The sequence below is a fragment of the Pseudopipra pipra genome, chromosome Z, assembly GCF_036250125.1.
Source record: "Pseudopipra pipra isolate bDixPip1 chromosome Z, bDixPip1.hap1, whole genome shotgun sequence".
NCBI classification, from domain to species: Eukaryota; Metazoa; Chordata; class Aves; order Passeriformes; family Pipridae; genus Pseudopipra; species Pseudopipra pipra.
Window position 1 is genome coordinate 13,254,662 of NC_087581.1, and position 22,525 is coordinate 13,277,186.

Consider the following 22,525-nt stretch of genomic DNA (forward strand, 5'->3'; position numbering starts at 1 on the left):
TTTGTTGTTGTTTCTTGTTGGTTGTTTTTTTTTTTCCAAAATAAATTGATTCAGTTTATTTTCTGTACACCAGCTCACAACAATCTGAGCAAACCATCAACCTTATTTTGTGGGCAGGCATACCCACAGCTTAACAAAATCTGTAATTATTTCTGAGAAATTAATGTGTATGTGACAAGCTACTCTTACAGAAGTATGACACCAGTCCCTGTACCTTATGCTGTAAAAACCAAACTATTAAAGAGGAGCAATCACATGTGGTTCCTCCTGTGGCTGTCACTGCTAACAAAGCTCTCTTCACCAGCCACATGCAGCCTGTTATCTTTCTCATTAATGCTTGCTGTTTCTGACTCTGCCATATGTTTCTGAAGTGACAGTTTTCTCCATCTATAAATTGGTAACTATCACAGAAAACAAGCAGTTGATTATCTTTTTACTTGATACTTTTTCTGTGTTTAGGGGAGTGCAGAATGCAGCTGGTGCATCCCTGACACCATGTGGTGCTCAGAACCACAGGATGATGGTGATGGCAGTGGAACGAAGTCAGTGTGCCTGGAAACTTCACCACCACTAAAACTCAAGTGAACAGGAAGCTCTGACATCTAAACTAGGGAAAAATACCAAAAAGGACAGGACCCCAAAAAGTAAAGACTTATTCAGCTACCTATAGTTTTATATTACAATGCAAAAGTGTGATGGGGAAAAAATACTTATTTTTTCATGCTAACCAATTTTATATTTAGGAAAAAAAGTCAGACAAGAAATCTATTTCTCTTCCCCTTCTCAGACCGTTTTGATAACATTTAGCTCATGTGATTAGATGATATGGAATCACTTGTGACTATTGGAGAGAGAAGGCTATGGGGGAGCATAACAAAGTTAGATGCCTAGGTGCCTAGGAGGCAGAATGACAGATGAGTCTGTGTATTGTCAGTGCGAGTAAATGCACAGTAAAAGGGATAATTGTAACTGCAAACATACCTTGAGGGGATGTTTTAAATTAACTGTACCTTTAAGGAAAAAGAATCTGTGCAGAAATCCATGAAATTACTTGCCTAAAACATAGCTGTGCACTAGGAAAGTAAAATAATAAAATAAGGATGGAAGAAGGAGAGATAATAAGGATCCCTGTGATCATGTTAACCCTTATAAAATGGAGATTAGAATGAAATATTAAATAAGTATTTTAGCTATAAAACTTTATTATTATCCTTTATATCTGACATTGATTATCCTATTTAGAAAGAGAATATATGTATAGCACAGAAACATGGGTTTTATTTAGGCTTAAATTTACATTAATAGTTTATATGAATTAAGCAGAACCTTTTATAGCTAAACAATCATCATGTTTAAAATAGACAGATTATACTGATTAGTTAGTACTTACTTATTTGCAGAGAGAAATGTGGTACATGGGGAATTATAATGAGCGAGGACAGAATAAAGGGAAGTTATAGCAGAGAAAATTGTTCCATTTTTACACTCTTTCTATAGTGTCACTGGAGAACCTGAATGGATAAGAATTGATGGTTATGTAGCAGATAATCTTGAGTGCCATCACGTGGCACGTACAGGACAAACAGGGGATCAGACTCAGTTAGCATTTATGAAAAGCAGGTCCTGCTTGACCGACCTGATCTCCCTCTATGACAGGGTGACCCCCTTAGCATGTGAGGAAAAGGCTGTGGGTGTTTGCCTGGAGTTCAGTAAAGCCTGTGACACCATTTTCCACAGCATTGTCCTGGACAAAACTGATTCTGAAGATGATGCTAGACTTGATATTCTGCAATGAAAAGAATTTGTGACTACTTTATATTTTTTTCAGATTTTACTTTGCTCAAAAAAAGTCTCACAGTGGTTAGGAAAATCTTTAAGGTAATACTGGAATTTTAATGAATATTCTTGGAGCCACAACTGTCAATGAAATCCAACATTTGAATATCAATTTAATTTTGATCAAGCATTATATCCTAAGGCTACAATCTATTTCATAACTCTGAAGTGCTTATGTCAGCATGATCACTGTCTGCACTAGGCACAATTTCAAATCAATGCTATTCTTTTTTTTTCTTGAAAAGGAGAGGCCTTTGTTAATCTTATATCACATTGAAAATAAAATAATCTCCCTATGGAGCTCCATCTATCATAAAAGGAAAATAAAATAGGAAGCTCTTAGAATATGGCATCAATTTCTCTCCTGGCATATTCATAAGGCAAATTGTTACAAGTATGAAAGACAAAAATGCTTGGATTCCGTCCTACACTCAACAAGTATCTAGACAATTTATGCAAATACATCATTTCAATTCAGACTAAAGAGCTCATCTTGAAAGAGTTCAATATAATCAGTGAACTGTCACAATTTTTGTAGGACCTGATTCTGAAATTAGCAAAGTACTGAAGACCTAAAGCTTAGGTAGAGTTCTGGCATTCTGTATAAATTGCAAGGGTTAGCATGCTGGAGTGAAAGAGATGCACTTACTAGTAATAATATTGACATCTTTCTACTCCAAGCCATTTCTGAAGTAAGCTGAACAAAACCACATGATATTAAAAGAATTATTTATGTTGTTTCCCAAGTCCTAAAATAGAAAATTGATATCCGTATTTGAATTCAACCTGTATTGGAATACTTTGTTAGATTTAGTGAACAAACATAGAGGATTTCTCTTGATGTGGGTTTGGACCCTCCATGAATACTGAGGGAATCCCAATCTGACCCTCAACTTTTGATCAGCTACAGGAAGTATGAACACCTTTGTAAACTCTTTCTTTCAATTTTGTATCAACAGCATGAAACCATAAAAACATAGAGAAGGCCACTCATAATTAGCAGAAGCAATCATTCATCTCAGAACCTTATCTCTGACAGTGGACAAATAAGAATTGCTAGAGAAGAATGAAAGAATAAGAAATTTTTCATTACTTTGTCTCCTAGCACTGAAATAAAAATATTCCAAGTAAGAGGCTTAGATAGTGTCTGTGTACTTTATAGACTTCTCTTCAACAGTTTCAGCATCCTGCTGCAATGAATTCCTTCATGTTACCTACACTCTGTTAAAAAAACTTCCTTATGCCTTCCAAAGGGAAAAACTGAAAATTGGTAATATATTTATACACTGATAAGGTCCATAGTTTCTCTAATTAAGGGAATCAATCTTGAGATCTGTTGGCAAGGGGGAGGCAGGGAGTGGAGCAAAAGAAAGGGGCAGGGAAGTGCAGCTGTTCCCCCTGGTGATGCTTATTGTTTTATTCATCACTCATGTGGAAAGCTGTTCTGCAAGGGAGAGGATGGAAAAAAAGAAGACTTGCTATAGTTACTTTCCATTCTTTTACTGTATGGAGGGCAGATCTCTTATTCTGATCTTATAATATTAAAGGGAAAAAATAAGTCTTGTTTTTGTTAACTGTACTCGGGGAAAATCCTTTGTTCCTTGTTCTCAGGGAAAATCCTTTTTAGCATTCCATTGTGGATGAAAGCTTGAGCTGTGCCATGTATGTATGTATGTATGTTGGATGCCTTCAAAGGGTTCCTGTTATGACATCCTAGGTTTCAATAAGCAGACCTCAGAAGTGCTCAGCCTGAGACATGATAGTGTTGTACATAGCTTGCTGTGACTTGGCTGACCTGTCATGAAGAACAGGGATAGACAGATTTCTGTGATACTTGAGGAACAGGGAAGCACTTTTACTATAATGTCAACCTTCATTTCTCTGAACCAGGTGGCAAGTTTGGCCACCTCTAAAACCAATTAATTTAGTCTTATATTAAGACTAAGGGCACAGAGTATAGGACCTTGGGACCTTCATAAGGCTTAACAAAGGTAAATGTGAAGTCATATAGTAGGATGGAATAATCCTGAGCAGCAATCCAGGCTGGGCAGTGTCTGCCTGAGCAACAGCTCTGCAGTTCCTGGGGCTCTGGGGCACAGCAAGCTGCACAGGAGCCACTCTAGGGCTGGCAGCAGCAAGGGCCTTCACCATCCGGTGCTTCAGTAGCAAGGGCATAATCAGGAGAGGGAGGGATGTGATGATCCCCTTCCACCTGGCACTTCTTGGAACACCACCCACAGGTTTGGTCCCCTCCAGCTGAATATATACATGGAACAACTGGAGAGAGTCCAGTGGAGGGCCACTGAGGTGGAACCTAATTCCAATACCTACAAGGTAGTGATAGAGAAGATGGAGATACTCTCTTCACCACGGTACATGATAACAGGACAAGAGGCAACAGGGAAAATCACGTCTGGATATAAGAAAATTTTTTTCCCTGTGAGAAAAATTGAACAGTGAAGCAGACCAAAACAAGAAGTGATGAAATCTGGGAGAATTGAGACCTGGCTTAGCAGAGCTCTTGAAAATCTAAATAAAGCCCAGACTTCAGCAGAAGTTGGAACCAGATGATCTCCAGATGTCCCTTCTGGTCTAGACTTCTGAGATTCTGACAATAGTTAGTTTCTGGTGGCCTTATTTATCTCATTGATACTCTGTAACACAGCCCCTACATGGAAGAAATCAATGTGCAAATTTTGAACGTTATTTCTGTGTATGGTCTTGTTTCACAATTGTGAAACTATGTGAGAAAAATTTAGTTTTGAGGTGAAGCAATAGGGAGTCAGAATATAAATCATTAAGTGAGCCCCAGTGTTTTAAATGGAACTCAGATTATTACCTGCAGTACACAGTGATGTTCAAAGCATGTCTTTGCAAGGGAATTCTGTAGTTGTTTGTATTTTGTATTTTGAAGTGCATTACTTTTGCTTCATCCAAAACATAAAAGTGTAGAACATGAGTCTGACTGCACATGGCTCATTCTTGGCTACTCTGCTTTACTTCTGTTTATTCTTCACATACTTCCTCTTCATCATCTCTGTGTTGTCTTTGATCATTTACCGACTTCATTGTACAGCTCCAAGAAGTCATAAATGATATGGAAAAAAAACCAGAATAAACACGGCGATTTTGCACAACACAGAATAAGGAAAAATAATGAAAAAATTAAATAACAGACTTAAACCAAAGTATCAATAAAGGGAGAATTATTCACATGCAGTTTTAAAATGGGAAGCTCCTGGATATGGGCTTGTGGAGATCAAAAATGGAAATTCTCCTCTATGAAACGTACAAACCCCTTTCTGTGTATGCATGACTATTAAACAAGTAATACATTGTTATAAAAAGTAAAAAAGTTTCTTACACTAGTAAAGGTAATTCATTCAAAGTAAAAATACCATGTTGCTTAGGTGATCTGCTAATTGTCTCAAATAATCAATTATTGAAAAGCAAATATTAAATTTTCAGCTGGGAAACAAATCCCTGGCCTAAAATACTTGCTCAAATATTTTGCTGTGGAATGAGAACAATGACAAAACTTGGCAGGGGGGAGGCAGCAAAGCAAAGTGCACTTTGGTAAAAGTCTCTAACTTGTGTAATTTGCTTCCTTGCATGTTCCAGTGAGTGCTGTGTGGCTGTGAGGCACTATTGCAATAACTGTAATATTTCTTTCCTTGTGAGGCTATCCTGTCCTTTTTATCTCACAATATTCCATGCAGAATTTGGATATAGAGGGCACATGGAAAAATGTGGAGGTACTATCAGGAATTAAATATATTGGGGTGGGTTCAGGCACTGTGAGAAGTAAAGCAACAAAAATTTTAGGTTTGATTTCTGGTTTTGTTGCAATCAAAGGAAGGAACTGAGGTGAGGTATGAAACCTGAAGTACAGTCTAGGAGTTGCTTAAGCAAATTTTTGTTTTGTTCTTTAAAGTGCTCTCGTGAGATATTCCTTGTGGAGGAAAGCAATCAGACTTAGGACTCCTTACGCCAGTTTATATAAAGTACAAACAGCTATCTGCAGTGTTAAGCATTCACTAACACAGTTTTAATTTATATTTCTGTCTAAGTTACTTAGTATACTGTTTGAAAACCAGGGTGGGTTTTGAGTGGTTTGTTTTGTTTGGTTTGGTTTTATTTCATTTGATTTGGCTTGTTTCTGTCTTTTAATACTCAACTTCTTGTGGCTTCTGTTTGTGAATTAATTCTGTTTATCATCAAGTCTTCAAGTGGACTACAGATGCTAATGCTTGCCTTGGTGATTGATTGTTTGATTGATTTATTGCCTAACAATACCTTTGTTTGGGTAGAATAGATATGAACTTTGCACTTTATTTTATTTTAGTACATTTATGTACTTTCTGCCATAGGTAGGGATAACTTAATATTTGTATATAGCAATCGAATTAAGAAGAAGGCGATATAGATCCCCTTCCCTGTGTGTCATTGATTCAAATTCAGTTCACGTGGGTAGTGTTAAATTGCCAACTGTGGAATAAGCAGACACTTTCAATCAGAACAGTTTTAATGAAAAATTTAGCACCACTTCTTGGCTCAGCAGACTGAGGCTTGAATTTGAGTTACAGTGAATTTACATTTCCATCAGTGAGTTTGTCCCCTGGTACCAAGATCGCATTACTATTTTATGGTAACACAATTTCCGACTCTTGGGGTATTAATAACCCTGAAATTCACTTTAATGTATTTTCAGATAAAAATTCATTGCTAAGATGCCTCATGCCTTTGAGCCTGTCACCTGCAAAATGTTTGCTGGATTATTGCTGTAGTTTAGTAAACTGTTACAGTTGAACAGGTGAAAAAAAGTCATAAGAAATCACACACTTTTAAGAGGGCTTCTTAGCACTACAGATTACTTGCAGGGCCTTCTAGGTACATGACATGTTTCATATTTATTGCTTATCACCTTAAAAAATGCTAAAAATGGTCTGGCTAGCAAGAGGACATGCCTTAATTGTGAAGTGCTGTACCCATGCACTGCTCACTTTAATAAATTCATTACCTCATTTGATGTTTTCAAACTTCTTCTCTGTTCACTACTGTTATCCTCACCATTCCAACAGTTGCTGAAAAATTTAGCCTGTTTATTTTTATTTGTCCTTTTTCCATGCAAATAGCTATCAGTATGATGTTTGGGGAGGGGGATGTGTCTAACCATTAGCACAAACATACCTACTACATTCTGAGATGTATGGAGTTGGAATTGAGTCTAAATTTGTGCTCTCTGAAAGGTATATGACTTTTGTGTTTGAAAGCATTAGTCAACAGGTTGGATACAATCTGTTCCAACCATGTGAAAACCGGGCACTGCTAACAAAGACAATCAAGTGTAGCCAATATCAGGGCAGGGTATGTTAATCTACCATTGGAGCTTCTCTAGGTGCAGTTTTGGACCTGGAGAAATAATTCCATTTGATCGAGGTGCATGAATAATCTTTTTTTCCCAGGTAGACCTTTCCCTGTGTTTCTCAAGGATTAGGCTGAATTCTTCAGGTATCCCAACTTGATACCATTTGCTCTCAATTTTTGGTTAAGCATTCTTTCCAACATCTTGCCTCTCCAGGGAAATCCTCATGTTCTTCTCAGGCTGTCTTCATCAGTTACATTTAACCTACTCTGACATACAGCCTTGTCAAGCAGCCAGAGTGCTGTCTCCAAGAGTGTTCTATATATTATATTTTTTCTGAAAACTTTCTTGAGCTCTTGCCTCGTCTGCTCTGAGGGACTGATCCTTCTGTTTCAGTTTATTGACTATTGTAAAAATTGATTCCATGGGTTCCTGATAACAATTTTTTTCCTCCTAATGCCCAAATAAATTCTCCTGTTCTTTTTTGAATTATCCTAAGGCGTTTCAATAACTACCATGGCTATGAGTATTAAATGATATGCTCTACAGATCATTTAATATAATATATTTAATATAATATATTTAACTTAATAAAATGTGTTAATAGCATTATTAGGTACAGTGCAGGAATTCCTGCACTTTCAATCCATTGGCTGTATCTGGGGCAAGACCATAAAGCTGAGGCCTTTTTAAGTTGGGTAGCAAATCCTCTAAGAAAAGCAAACTCTTGATGGAGTATTCCTCTTCCTCACCCTACTGCTATCATCCCAAAAGTTTTAAGTAGTGTTATCTTCTATTTTTAGATATTGTATCTTAATTCCTAGATAGAAGAATTGAGAATTACTGCCACCTTGAATGACATGATTTAGAAAATGTTGTGATATATTTAAAACTTGCTAGCCTTCTTTAAGGCTGATTTATCTAAATGCCCAATTGCAAGTGTCACACTAGTTTGTGAAACAGTTCAGGGGTTCAAACTAAATGTTTCACTTTCTCAGATTTTTGGCGTTCATAAAATGAAATGTGCAAATACAAAATGTGGATCAAATATCGTTCTCACATTAAGTGAAACTCAAGTTCTTTCTTTTTTTTTTCATTTCTTCTCTCCCTCTACTATACTTATAGAGTTTTACCAAACAGATGAGCATATATGGAGAGAAGAGATGTAAAGGAGATCAACTTAGTTCTGAATCAAGTTGTTCCGACCATTAGAATTAGCTAGATTTCCTGCTGTGTTAAAATGTGTTAAATTCCAAATGCTATCTCAACAGACTAGACTGCAACAAACTGAAACTGTCTACAGCTTTCCTAAACGAAAGGCCCAGATTCTACTGCTGGAAGTCTTGGAAGCACCCATGGGCATTGTTTCAGGAAGGAGTGACCCTCAAAGGTCTCTGTTTCTATTGATGCTCCTTGCTCTTTGCGCAAAACCTCGTGGACAACCTCTGCAACTTGCTGACAAATTGCTCCTAAATCTTCTATATAACTACTAACTGGAGCAAGACAGGAATCATTCTGCCCCCACCTCTCTTACTATAAATTCTACTGGACTCTACACGCAAATTTCTTCTAGGCTTCTTAGCAGTAGAGATAAGAACAAACTCTCCTCCCTGCTCTTACCATCCCTAAGGAACTGGGGTGGAATGTGGCAGGGAGGAGGGGATGGGGAAGCTTTGCTTGAAGTGTTGTTTTCCTGGGTGTAGTGACTGTCAAGAGGACAAGTTACGTGCCTCCTTAGTACAGCAGGAGCAGTTTGCAGCCGGTCTGCTTACCAATTTCTCACAGTCACTGGAGCTGTTACTGTTTTGCTGCCCATTACGATACAGACAGGCATCTTCCTCGGGATACAGGCACGTGCTGGCTTCAGAGGGAAGTAGACATATGATTTTTTATAATCACTTTGTTAGGACAGCCCACAAGTTGTTAGTGTCAGTCGCAGCCCCAATCAACCATGTTTGCTATGGTTTCTCCACTGAAGACCAGACTAGTAGGTGACTTCCCTGCAGACTAAGGTCATAGCTGTTATATAGCTGCAACCCTGGACTATCTGCAGCTTTCTTCCACAGAACTGAACTTTTCCCCATGTGGGTTTGTTTTTCAGTTTTTAAAATAATAATGTGTATATGACCTTAATAAAACTTGCTTTTTATATCTAAATAAAACTTGATCCTCTTTCATGAAGACTGTAAAAGATTGCATCTCACACAGAACATATTTTGGGCAGTATCCCTCTCTGCTTGTCCTCCTTATTTTTTCATAAACGTTTCCTGCTGTCAGACATAACATGTTGAGCTAGATGGACCTTCAGTATGACCTTGCTTTGCTGTACAAAATGGTAGTGAATAGAAAAAGGAACACGAGGTTTGATTATCAGCCATAAAACACTGAACTTATTGGAAAACGGATATAATTGGTATTCTAAAAACTTTTATGGGTATGCAGTCAAATGGAATAATCTAGTTTAATATTGGTTTCTACACATGGAAAATTATGCTAGGAAGTAGTAGTTATGGAAGCAGTACTTTTTCTTTGTTAAACTGAACAAAAAGGCAACTGCAATGTTGAGCTTGATTCAAGTGTCCTATTAAAGGTGTCACCTAAACTATAGTCCCGTTCAGAGAACTGATTACTCTGGAAGAATATAAATCTCTAAGCAGATTGTTAAACTAGCTTCTTATACTCTCATTTCTTGTTCTACAGTTTATTATTAAATACTATGTAACCTGAAAAGAAAGGACAGATTCAGGTAAACATAAGGCAAACTGAGTTGTAAAATATTTAATTCCTATCAGTATAGATGCATTTCCTGATGGAATTCCAGTTGTTGCTCATATAGTTGGCATTTACAGTTGCATATATATTAGACAATATAAATTATATTGTCTGTTAACCTGCATATACTCTAAGAAAAAATAAAAACTTTTAAAATAAATTATCCTCTAATTAAAATTCATAAAGGGTTTGTTCATATGATAGTTAATAAATGCTAATTTTAACTGGTTAGTACTGATTTGTATGCATTCTAAACTGCTCAGAAATGCAATTTTGGCTGTGGCACATAGGCTTTAAATTATTGAGCTGAACAGAAGCAGCTTCAAGCAGTATTTTTCAAGCTCTTGACTTCTTACAGGAAGCGTCATGTTTTAAATAATATCACTTTTCTGATACTTATTTGGTGTTTTCAATTAAATGACAGAAAGATCAAAAAATCTCTAATTCCACTGTGGAATATAATTGTTTGCACTTGTCTGATTTCCCACGCTGCTACCAATGGCAGTTCATACGGTCACTGCTATGTTAGGAAATGTTAATAGCTGTAGGTAGAGCTGGCTGGTTTCCTACCAGTTCACTAAGTATATGGAGCAAGTTGAAAACTGCATTTAACCATGTAGTTTTCCTGTTTTAGTAAGTAATGTTTGCAAATCATCTTTATGGATGCTAATATTAAGCCAATCATAGCCACTGTTTACACAGTAGAACTAAAGGTTTTTGAGCACAGGACTGTGAATCACATCTTTCCCTCTCTCTTTTTCCATTTAACTTAGCAAGTCTGTGAGTTTTTGGAGTTTTTTCCCACACTTTTGCTTAACTGGTATAAATAGTTTTAATATCCCCATGGAAAGCAGGATGTGAAATTCTATGAAACTGACAAAAAACTTATCTCTCTTTTTAGGTTCACATCTAAGCATCCTACTCTATATTGCGTTACTCTAGTTGAGACTCTTTTCTACATGTGTCCAAATGGAATTATATGTAGGAGTACAGTCTCATTTTAACATGCTGAAAGGACCTCTAAGGGAAGGGTGCTAGCTACCGAAACAGCAACACCATTTGTTGTAGCTAAGTATTGTTCCCATATCCCATGCATGAAAATAAACAGGATTTCAACAAAAAGGTGTAGATGCTCTACAAAACAACTGGAAAAGACTTGGTCATGTAGCCCACGGTGCTGCTCCCTTCAATAAAAGGGCATATCGTGCCAAAGAAAAGAAACTTTGTCCTGGAATTTTTTTTCTAGGTACCAATGCCTCACTCCCCTGTTTCTGATAAATATCTGCTTGCATTGAAGAGCAAATACACATGCTTCTCTGAAAAACAACCTCCTTGCAGCATTCACAACATTCACTTTTGTCCCTCTGGCAGTTTGAGCATTAGAAATCCAAAAATCCAATTTTCAGGCTCCCCCACCCCTTCCCACAATTTATCCTAACACCGAAGAGAAACTTTCAGGCTAGAGGCTTCTGTAGGGGAAGGGGGAAGTATATACATTTATTTACACAAATAAATACTATACAAACTAAAGGCAACTATATATATATTACATTTCTATCAGTCAGTCCTTTGAAGCCCCTCCTTTAACTTTAGTCCAGGAGCAGCTTTTCAAGGCTGATACGTAACACAGTCTTTTGCTGTGGGAATGTTCTGGGCTCCTGAAAACTCCCCCCTCACCAAGTTCCAGCAGTTGTTTGTTGCAGTCTCTCCTCCTCATGAAGTCCAAGAAGATAGCTTTGAGTCCTTGTTCTTCTGCTGCTGTGTGATTTCTCCCTCTTGGTGTCTCACCTCGGTTCGTAGGCTGCTGCAGTGTAGTTCAGCTTATCAAGCGTCTGTGTCCTGGAATGTTGATTTCTCCTCGGGTTTTCGGTTGTCTTGCGTTTTAGTTCACGGCACAGACATCCTCCGGGCCCCTCTCTCTCTCTATCTGGGGGGTCCGTCTCCAATTCTTGCTTGGGATTTTCTCCCTAGCAATAGAGCCTCCTCTGGCCCATCCACTTGGCTCTGCTCCAGTGCTGAGCCTCGCATCCACTCTCACTGAACAGCGAGAGGGAAAAAACCAGCCCTCCTCTGCAGCTTGGTTGCAAAGGCGGGGGGAAGAAGAAGAGGGCCTGGCCGCAGGGCCTGCCTCTCTCTCTCCCACTTACCAGTTGTTTGTGCACTCATTCCAATGCTGTCTCTAGCTCTGGCCTAGGCAGAGTTGGGGGGGGCCGCAGGGCTCCCCTCTTCCCCCCGGAAGGGGAGAGAGGGAGCCCAGCCACCCCCTGGCCTTCAACATCTACACGCAGCAGACACCAACAGCAAAACAACCAAGACTGCAATGCCAACCATTTCCGGTGCTGTGATATGTGATTTTGAGCAGAAGCGAACAACATGGACAGTGGCTGGCTCTCCAGGGGACACTGCCCTGGCACCCAATCACCTCTGAGCCCCCCCATCCTCTCAGGGGGGCCAATTTTAAACTATGACAGTCCCTTAATTTGGTGTGCATGCACTTGCTCAAGCTTTGTAGCTGGGAACAAAGTATCTTGCCAATAACATATGGTGGTGAATGGAAATACAGAATGTATTTCACTGAATCATTTGTTCATTAGTTAGAGTTTGGATACAATTATTTTTTACCCAAGCGTATCTCTAGGGAATCTAGTTTTTAATTTGCATATTTTTCACTAAATTCTCATGGATCCCTGTTAAAAACTAGATAAAGTACTCTATAAAAGACAACTACATTCAAGCTTATGTGACAGGCTTTTTCAGATGCTTCATAGGAATGGTTACCTTCTGTTTCTCCACAGTATACACACACTAAATTAATTTTCCTGTATCAAAAGAAAGACAGGAGACATTGATCATAGTTGATGATGTTAGTGAAATTCCCAGGAGATAAGTTATTTGCAGTCAAAATACAGGAGTGTCATACAGTCGTTTTGCACAAACAGTATTTCAACCTCTGAAGTTAAGCTTTATTCACATCTTCAGCACATCATGAATAAAACATGCATTTTGTATCACTGCTTTGTAACTTAAAAAAAACCCAAACCAAACAAAAAAAAACCAAACCAAACAAAAAACCAAAACCAAACCAAACAAAACAAACAAAAAAAAAACCCCAAAACAACCAAACAAAAAAACCCCAAAACCAAACCAAAACAAAAAAAACCCTGAAAAAACATCAATACTGTATGGTTGCCCAAAATAGCTAATTACCCAACTCCTACAGATAGGCCAGAGTAGAGAAGCGTGAATCCTGCCTGCTCAGTTTTGATTTGAATTGCAGCTCCTGTAGTAACTGAGTAGCTCCGAAATTAGCAAACCAGTAAACACACAGAAAAATTTAATGGCAAGGTGGTAATTCCTCCAACTACGGCCAAATGATACAAATACCTTAGTTTCCCCTCCCTATTTCAGCTGAATCAAAAGATTCTGAGGACTATTTTCACCTACTTCCTTTTTCTTCTTATTATTTTTTTTCCTCATTTTGCCCATCTGTTAAATGTCAGAATCAGAAAAAGGAGATTCATCTTCCACATAGGCTATGAGATTAGTGGTTTTTTTCCAATTATATGTTACAGTGCTTTGATTTGCCTTTTGGTATAAAGTGTCTCTTGCTGCACCACAAAGAATTCTTTAGGCTGAAAAATTTCTGGAGCAAATAAAGTTGTTAATTTATGTCATCATCATGGCAATGGTTTATTTTAGTTACACACCATCTCCATGAAGAACCTTGAAAATTTGGAATGAACTTCTAAGGAACATTTTATATCTTCTTATATGAGGAATGAGGATTGTGAGTCACTGAAGTGCTATCATAAATGATAGCACTATGATAATATGTTTGGTAGTACATGTTCGTGCACAAAATGAACACAATCAACATGCTTGTGGTTCCATGAGGATTCTGTGGGACGTGCACAGGTGGCAACCTCCTTTATGGTGCATGATAAATCAGATTTCTGGGATGAAGATGTGCAAATTGCAAATTGTGCATAAAGGAACAAATTGCACTGAAGAGTAAGCTTTGATCCTGTCAAATCTCAGGACTTTCTCTAATGTATTAAAATAGTCAAGTGTTCCTTCATGTAGTTTATCATAGAATCACAGAATTATTTAGGTTGGAAAAGACCTTTAAGATCATCAAGTCCAACCCTTAATCTAAGACTATAAAGTCCACCACTAAACCATCCCCCTAATGCCATATTTACATGTCTTTTAAATATAACCAGGAGTAGTGACTCAACCACTTCCCTAAAAAATTGTAGGGTATGCAATTCAGCATGAAACAGCAAATGAAGATGAGTTTTCAACAGGGATGTATATGTTAATTTTCTGGAATTAATCCTTTTCAACAAAGCTTCTAATCACAAACAACTTTACTCCATAATTTTCTCATTTCTCCTCCAAGTAAAGGAACAGCAGGAAAAAACTACATGGGTTTAGAAAATGACCTAATAAATTTAGAATTTTGATTAAGTGACAGCTTGTAAAAACATGTTTTAGGAAGACAATCTTTTAAATTTGGAACAATTATTACACGTATCTGGAAATAAAGTGGTTGCTAATAGAAAACTCCTTGCTTCCCTGTCTGTGACTTTAAACAGTACACACTTGTCAGAACTTCTTTGGATTTTAGTAATTCCTTGGGGAAAATTGCTAGTAGATCATAACACCTTATATCTTTATTTGTAATATATTATCCCTTTGTGTTAGACTGACTCAAAGGCTAAGCCATTTATTTGTAAATCCATTCTATTATTGTGAAAAAGCTCTAGCTCAACAAAACCTAGTAAAATCATGGTAGACTTACAGCTCTGTAGGAGAAAAAAGATAGATACATAAACTGCTTGAATCTTATTACAGCAATTTCACATAACACTAAGTCATGAGTGCTCAAAGATGTAAAAATTATGGGGAAAAAAGTATATTCAGGTAGATAAATGCCATAGAAGTATTTTTCTAACATACTTTTATCAGTACTTTCATCACAATGAAATTGATATAAAATCTCCAGTTCTCTTCAATACTTTCTGGATATTTACATCACTGTTACTGGAGCTTCCCCATTGCCGAGCCCTTCACCTGGATAGTGGTCCAGAACAATTTAAGGTGAATCCTGCACCCCAAAGGGTAAGAGTTTTGCTGAACTTGTTACTCATAACAAGAATATGGGTTTATGATGGTTCTCTTGTCACCAAATGAAAACAGCTTGAGAGAACAGAGAAATAATAACCATAGTCTGGGCATCTCTTTCAAATTGTCATAAAAAGCCATACCTTGTAGCGAGGAGTCATGGGAGTTGTAGTTTTCTGGGTTCTCATGCATGCTCAAACAATACTTGGTTGTCATTGGTTGGAAGATCATGCGGCATGTTTAAGCGCATGTTTGAAATAAACCTCAGTTCTGCCCTGGCACTTGTTTTTGTCACTGGCAGGGTTCATACCTTTATTCACCACCTCAATACCTCAAAGTAAAGTCTTTAAACTCGTGAAAGACTCAGTTTTTAATACTTTTAGGGCTGGAATAAGACTTTAAATTCCACCATATCCCACATAGTCTGGCTTTTTGGCAGCAATTTTCTTTTTTTTTCCTTTGGAAGATAGTAATGTCTAGTTGGGACTTCTACTGAAGTTCAAGAGACAGATCATAACATCATAACTCTACATTAAAAATCACATCGTAGCAAAAGGCCTACAGCTCATGTCCTGATTGACAAACTCAATCTTATTACTCATTAATAGCTAAAACTTCCCAGGTTACAGTTACAACCAAATGGTAGTTTGATACGTTCAAATAATAGCAGAGTGACTGTGCTGAACTAATGGTCGATCCTCACTGATCTTTAACTGAAAAACTGACAAGAAAGTTTACTTAGGGTTACCTTATCCTGTTCAATAGAACATTGTTCCTCATGTCTAAAGCAGTATTTAACCTTTCAGCTGCCACGCTAGGCTTCAGGTGTGCTCATTGATCTTAATTACTTTGTGCCTTTTTCCTATTATGTGCTGAAACGCATAACAGTACACTGTTTAAGTACACTACATGATCCAGTAACATGCAGTCATCTTAGCTGAAGTGTATTTTCACTTAGAAGTCTTCTGTTGCAACAAAGAGTTGCTTTTGTCTGAACAGTGATGTGCAGGAAAAAGAAACTTGCTAATTAAAATATATTTTGTTATTTGTATGTAAATGCTGTATTTTCAGGACCTGAAAATATATGAAATTATTCAGAGGGTTGGTAGGGGGAATGACTAGATGATTTAATTGGTTCTTGTCTAATTCTTAAGACTTTGTTGATACACCTGAAAATACAAATTAAGAAATACACAAAAATGTATTTTTAACTCTTGTCTTTGTTAGTTGGATACTTTTCAGTTAAGCACATAAAAAATTCGTAATTATGGTAACTGAAGAACAAATGTTTTAACCAAGAGTGACACTGAAAAAAAGACTAAATTTGTCCTCTAGTCTTTTGCCTGCTTTTCTCTGCTTCAGACCTTTATTCTATATTCACTTGAATTCACAGATATCATTTTAAAATACAATAAAGCTTTTTCATGTGAAAACCCATGCCAAAAAAAAAAAATTATTTTTTTTAACTCTGAGGCTCAAGCTCAGGAAAGAATGTAATTATTGTTCGGTTTTTTGGATGTAAGAATAATTTTCTTGCCTTTAAGAGGATTGTTGACAAGTAGGAGAACAGATACTCAGGTAATTCATTATTTTAGTAATCTGTCATTATCTGCCTGATGTAGTCATCTACCTTTCAGATTTTTTGAGCATATTTATTCTGTAATTTATCCCAGTGAATAAAGCTGGCAGCTATAGATTTGTCATTAAAGTAATCCCTTTTTTGCCTTGGGTGTAGGCTCTCCACACAATTTGTACATTGTCAGCTACTGGAGAGGCATACTATTTGGTACAAGGAGTCTGAAAGAATCTGTCATTCATTTTAAAGAAAATGATTAAGAAGATATGATTATTTTTCTTGGAGGTTAGTACTGTATGCATTTATGTTGGGGGTTTTTGCTTCAATTGCATATGTCCCTGGATGGATGACAAGTCGGGACTGATTATCTTTTTATGTTCTTTGTCCTTCATAGTGAAAAATCTTCCTAATAATTTTGTAGGCTTCATTATTACTTCTGGGTATTGTAAAACAGGCTCCATGAATCTTGTTTTCTGTTCTCTTGACACTTGCTTACAGTAGAGATATAATACATTCCATATTTGAAACTGGGTGCATGTCCCTTACATTCATCTTATTCAACTACTTTTGAACACATCATATATCCTTTGGCTCCTGTGTTATTTGTATGTGGAAGATAGAGTCACCATGGACAGCAGTGCCCTTTTTCTGACAACATCACAGAGAATGCAGTCAGCATGTGCACTATAAAATTTACTTTTCACTGTTGTATCCCCAGCAGTATGATCTCTCTTTGCTTTATCCTTTATTACATGTTCTTCAAAAAGAAAGCCATAGCACACTGTGAGTGACACTGTAATTTCTATGTAAATGGAAATTATCACTGCAAATATGACCAACGTTTTAGTGTCCAAGGGCTGCATAAGGCACAAAGTAAAAAGAATGTATTAAGTTGGGAGATCCCTCACTGTTTTTCCATGTTAAATATTTTCTTTATTCTTTTCATATAGAATTCCTTCAATGCTTAACTGTTCTGCTTTTAATTTTTTTGATATTTATATGTGTGACTAAATTCTCCCCTTAAGTTGTCGAAAATCAAACAGTCCATTAAAATTGTAAGTGTTCTAAAATCAAACAATCCCCTTCATTTTTAATACCTGAAAGCTGTGATAGATATCTTGAAATTTTATTTGTTAATATGTGGATTAATGATATACTTCTATATAAAAACATAATAAAAACTTAAAGTAAAATTCCTGGGAATTATATAATAACTGCTGCACCAGCTTCAAAGTTTTTGAACTAAATCAGAGATAACTTCAACTATTGAGCCTCACCAGCTAGATTTTTGAGCAGTAATTATTATCATGATTCTTTCTCTGCTGATAAAAGAAGCAGAAAAAAGAACAGAGGATGCCTCTCCTGTTTCACTAAAACAGAATTTGACAGGCTCAGAACTTCTGTCTGGTTAAGATCTTTTATGTGCTGCTACCTTCTGTGGTAAGAACAGTTCTTACTCATTTTTCTTTCCTTTTGCATGTCATCTGCATTTCAGAAAACTTTCTAGCTTTTTTTGTCTACATCAATATTATATATCATAGGCTATTGCAGAACTGTATTTTCTTATAACTGTGCTTTAATATGCCATCAGCTTTTTTTTCCCCCATCATAAATATATTTTTCCTTCTTCAATGCAACGAACTATTCACTTAGCACGAAAAACAATCTGGACTAGTTGAAGATGTCTCTGCTGGTTACGAGGAGGGGTTGGAGGGTTGGACTAGATGGCCTTTACAGGTCCCTTCCAACATTCTAAGACTTCACAGAAGAGTGAGTTAGAGATGCAGCAGATATCTGGGATGTTACCCTGCAAAGTACTACTTGCAATCTGCAGGTTGTTTGGCATGTCCCGCCTGAGCAATGCTCCTATCACATCAAGATGTGAAGCCTTGTTAAAGGTGTGAAGTTACTCCTAGGACTGCAACCGTACCAGGCTTACCTAGATCTTCCAGTTGTACCAGTTTCATACTGGCTTAATATATGAATTACATATTAATATAATTATTTACAGCTTAATGTGATTAATTACAGATTAATGCTGTAATTCACTTGAGCTAAATGGCTAATTTGCAAGGCTTTGAATGTGCCACAGCAGTATGATTATGAAGGCTTAAGCTGTTCTTTCATACAAAAAATGCAAACAGGTATAAACAAGTATTAAATATACTTTACTATTATGTTCTGTAAATACTTCTAAAAACAGTAATTCAAGAACTGTGTGAGTACGGGTGGCTTCCTATAAAACTTGCAGACTACTGAGTGATAATTAGTCTTTATACCACTAAAAAAACCTTCATCTTTTCAAGAATCTGTAAATACTGTGCTATGCATATGTACAGAATTGCAAAAAAAAAAATAAATTTATCAGCCCCTCAGAGGACAATAGGTAAGGAATTTTATCTGCAGATTAAAGTGCAGCTTTAGGAATTATGATGTGTTCCTGATGAATACTGAAATTCTGAGACAGCTTGTCAGACGTTCTTTCCTGTAGTTCTCAGATTCACCGAAAGAGTTTCAATTGCTTATCTTGAGGCAAAGCCCATTTGTCTAAGATAAAGTGTACACGAAAGGTGAGATCATTCCCTAACCTTCATTTGAGTGTACCCATTCACATCAGAAACATAATAGTCTTGCCTTGTTTAGGTTATTTCATAATATGTTCTGGTATTCACCGATTTTGCCCTACAGCAATTGGTGCATCAGCTCTTCTAAACAATTCACTCCAAATAAATTCAAATGTTGTTTTCTTCCTATCTCACTTCAGTAGCTGGAGAGTGCAGCTCTGACAGCCTTCCTTGCTCTGAAATTAGAGCATTGTTTCTGAAATCATAAGAACAAAGCATTCAGAGAAGCAGACACAAGACAGCCGCAGCAGGGATTCTCTGACCTGAAGTGTCATACCTGAGCTGTTTCTGAAGTTCAGGTGTCTCAGCAGAGATCTGGCAGCTGCAATTGCTGTGAGTACCTTGCAGCACTGCTACTAAGAGAATACCTGCCAGCATGTGCATTGCCTTTGGTCCCATTGGACCAAAACCAATTCTCTAGCCTAAGCGAAGGACTGATGAAATATCTACTGTCTGATGTTGAGTAGGGTCATTTTCTTGGGTTCTTTCTGAAGTAAACCAGACTGGTTTACCACAAAAATCCTGATTATATTGTCAATATTTATGGATAATTACCAAGAATGCACAATGATACTTTTTAATTTTATGGTTTGTCAAGTAGTCGAGAGTCTGTCAAGAAAACTGAGTTTTTGGGGTTTATCTCATGCCGTTGGCAGGTATGTGGATCAGAGGCAAAATGTCAGTACTCCTTTGTCAAGAGTTTCTGAGGTGAGTGTAGGAAGAGAACCATGGAGAATTAGATACAGCTGACAACCAGGGGCATAAATTTCTTTTATCGGCCTTCTACAACTGCAAATATTATGACCTTTCGAGCTTCTAAAACATACCCACAAAAGGTATTTGGCAAAACCACAGAAGCATCCTGAAGTGGTATACTTGGAATATAAAGAAGCAACCTTTGTTACACTTCATTACAATGCTTGGGTTTTAGCTCTTTGTCTAATAGTACATAACAGGAACAGACTTCAGCTTGAGAGAAGTTAGGAAAAAATGGAAAGGCAATTATGCGTCTAATTTCTTCATATAATACTGCAATTATCAGACAGTTGCCCATGAAGTAACTGCAATTGACCGCTTGTGTGTCCCATAATCAGACAGCCCCTATCTTCATGCAATCACAGTAAATCAACATGCAAATTAAATTCAGAGTTACAATCTGCATTTCTTATGTGTTGGTCTCTCATGTCTTCCTGAAAGCTGGTCTGGTCTGCTCAAGATAACCAAGAGTTTTGACCACGCGTTGGAAGCATATCAGCCATAAATACCTCAGTTCTGATATTTGGTAGGATTATGCTCATGCTAATAACTATCACTTCAACATTGTTGCACTCATTTTTAGCTTTATTCATTGACTACTTATATTTGCATGAATCACCTATACTCTATGGAAGCTTCTGGGATACAAAAGAAAAAGCCTAAAGGTGGATGTAGCCTGTTCAAATTCTTCCTTTAAAATAAATCCATCATAAATTCACTCTTCTTTCAAAAAAAAAGGAGAATCAAGAGGAAGTTTTTGGAGCTGAGATGATTTTTCTACTACATGAATACACTGAGTTCAGAAGAAAATGGGCTTGTGGAATCCTACAGAGCTTGTCAGACCAAGCTGCATGTGTATAATTTCCTTGAGGGCAGTCTTGAACATCACTCTCAGATCACAAAATGCCATTGATTTTTATTAAGAAACAGATATAGGAGAACTTGCAATTTTCTTATTCCTTCAAGACTACACAAATTCTGTGCGAGTCAGAGAGAGCAGTTGGCAAAACTGTGTGGACTCTGAAGATTCTAAAGGTTACCTAAGCAGCTCCATACACTGTGGGAAAAACTCTACCTCTAGGTCCTGAAGCATTTAAGTATGTGATGTGAGTTTTACCCATCTTGTAAAGAAATACATGGCCTAAACAACAGGCATTATTAATTTTTTGGGGAAGAAAGGATTGATGCAGGTAAAGAGGTTCTACTTTGTTCAGCCTAAATAATGGTGTTTGGTCTTACCCTATTTTTAGCAATAAAAGCTTTCAATGCTATTTCTGTGTATGCAAAGAGACACTTTTGGCCTAAAAGGCCTCCATCTTAATGCTGTGCAAGGTGCAAAAAGTATGAAATAAGATCTTATTTCCAAGCCTTTACAGCTATAAGGCTTGATACAAATGGGAAAAATAAAATTGTCTGGTGATCTTTGTGAGGTAGCAGCAAGTCCAGAGATGCTGGATTCCAAAATCTGGATATCAGAAAAAGGAACTGCTGAGTTTAAACAGAAACCTCGAGTTACAGTAGTTGGGAAAAATCCTCTTCATTGACCTCATCTCTGGGAAATTTTCCTGCCTTCTCCAGCAGGATGTGAACAGACTCTTTGCATGATGTTATTACATGTCCTATTGTTGCTCTCTGTACCCTGTGTCATCTGTAAATTTGAATGTCTTTCCCCCATGGAAATCCCCAAAAATAAATAGGTTTTTCCCAGTGAGGTAATTCCTAAGACCCCAAGAAGTGTAACTTGGATTTTCCCTTGATGTCATCTCTGTGAAAACCCCAAAATGTGTAAGTCAGGTTTTCCCCTTACATCATCCCCTGAAAACCCCTAATTGTAATAATTGTAATAGTTAAAACTCCCTGTTGAATATGTAGACCCTAAACCCTTTAAATATGAACTTGTAAGTCCAATAAACCATTCCAGTTTTCTGTCTCCACTGGGATCGTCATAATTATTGACTCACTGCATGAGGAAGATCTCTTAGTCCGAAATTTTTACTTGGAACTACAAATGGAGAAGGAGTTTGAAACTTTCAAACTGTGCTGTCTCTGAGTAGCCCCTCTGCCTGACATAGCTGGAAGATTTCAACAGTTCAACTGAGTTTCAACTGTCTTCTAAATATTTATTATTTAGTTAGTATTCTTAGAGGTAGAAAGCTTAGGGGTTTTTTTAACTGGCAATAGTTAGATGTACACTAATATATTTGTTTGCAATGGTGCTACAGGATCACAGAATAGCTGAGGTTGGAAGAGATGTCTGGAGGTCAGCAAGTCCAGTTCACCTGCTCAGGACAGGGTCTGCTAGAGCAGGTCACACAGATTGCATCTCCACTTGTTTTGTTCATTCTGTTATGACCTTTTTTAATAAAAAAAAATAGTAGTACTTTTAATGAAGTTTCTAATGAAACCAGACCCTTGTGGAAAGGGTATGTGAATGAAAGGAGAAAGAATCTTTTGCATTTCATGATGCTT

The 22,525-nt window shown here is 37.2% G+C and overlaps 1 long non-coding RNA gene across 3 annotated transcripts in view; it reads left to right on the forward strand.

Annotated features, from left to right (window-relative positions):
• LOC135407125 (uncharacterized) overlaps positions 1 to 7,329 on the forward strand; it is a 45,627-nt gene extending 38,298 nt beyond the window's left edge. For all 3 annotated transcript variants that reach the window (XR_010426712.1, XR_010426713.1, XR_010426711.1), the window contains exon 3: positions 460 to 7,329. This is a non-coding gene — a long non-coding RNA (uncharacterized LOC135407125). The remainder of the gene's footprint in view (positions 1 to 459) is intronic.
• The last annotated feature ends 15,196 nt before the right edge of the window (positions 7,330 to 22,525 follow it).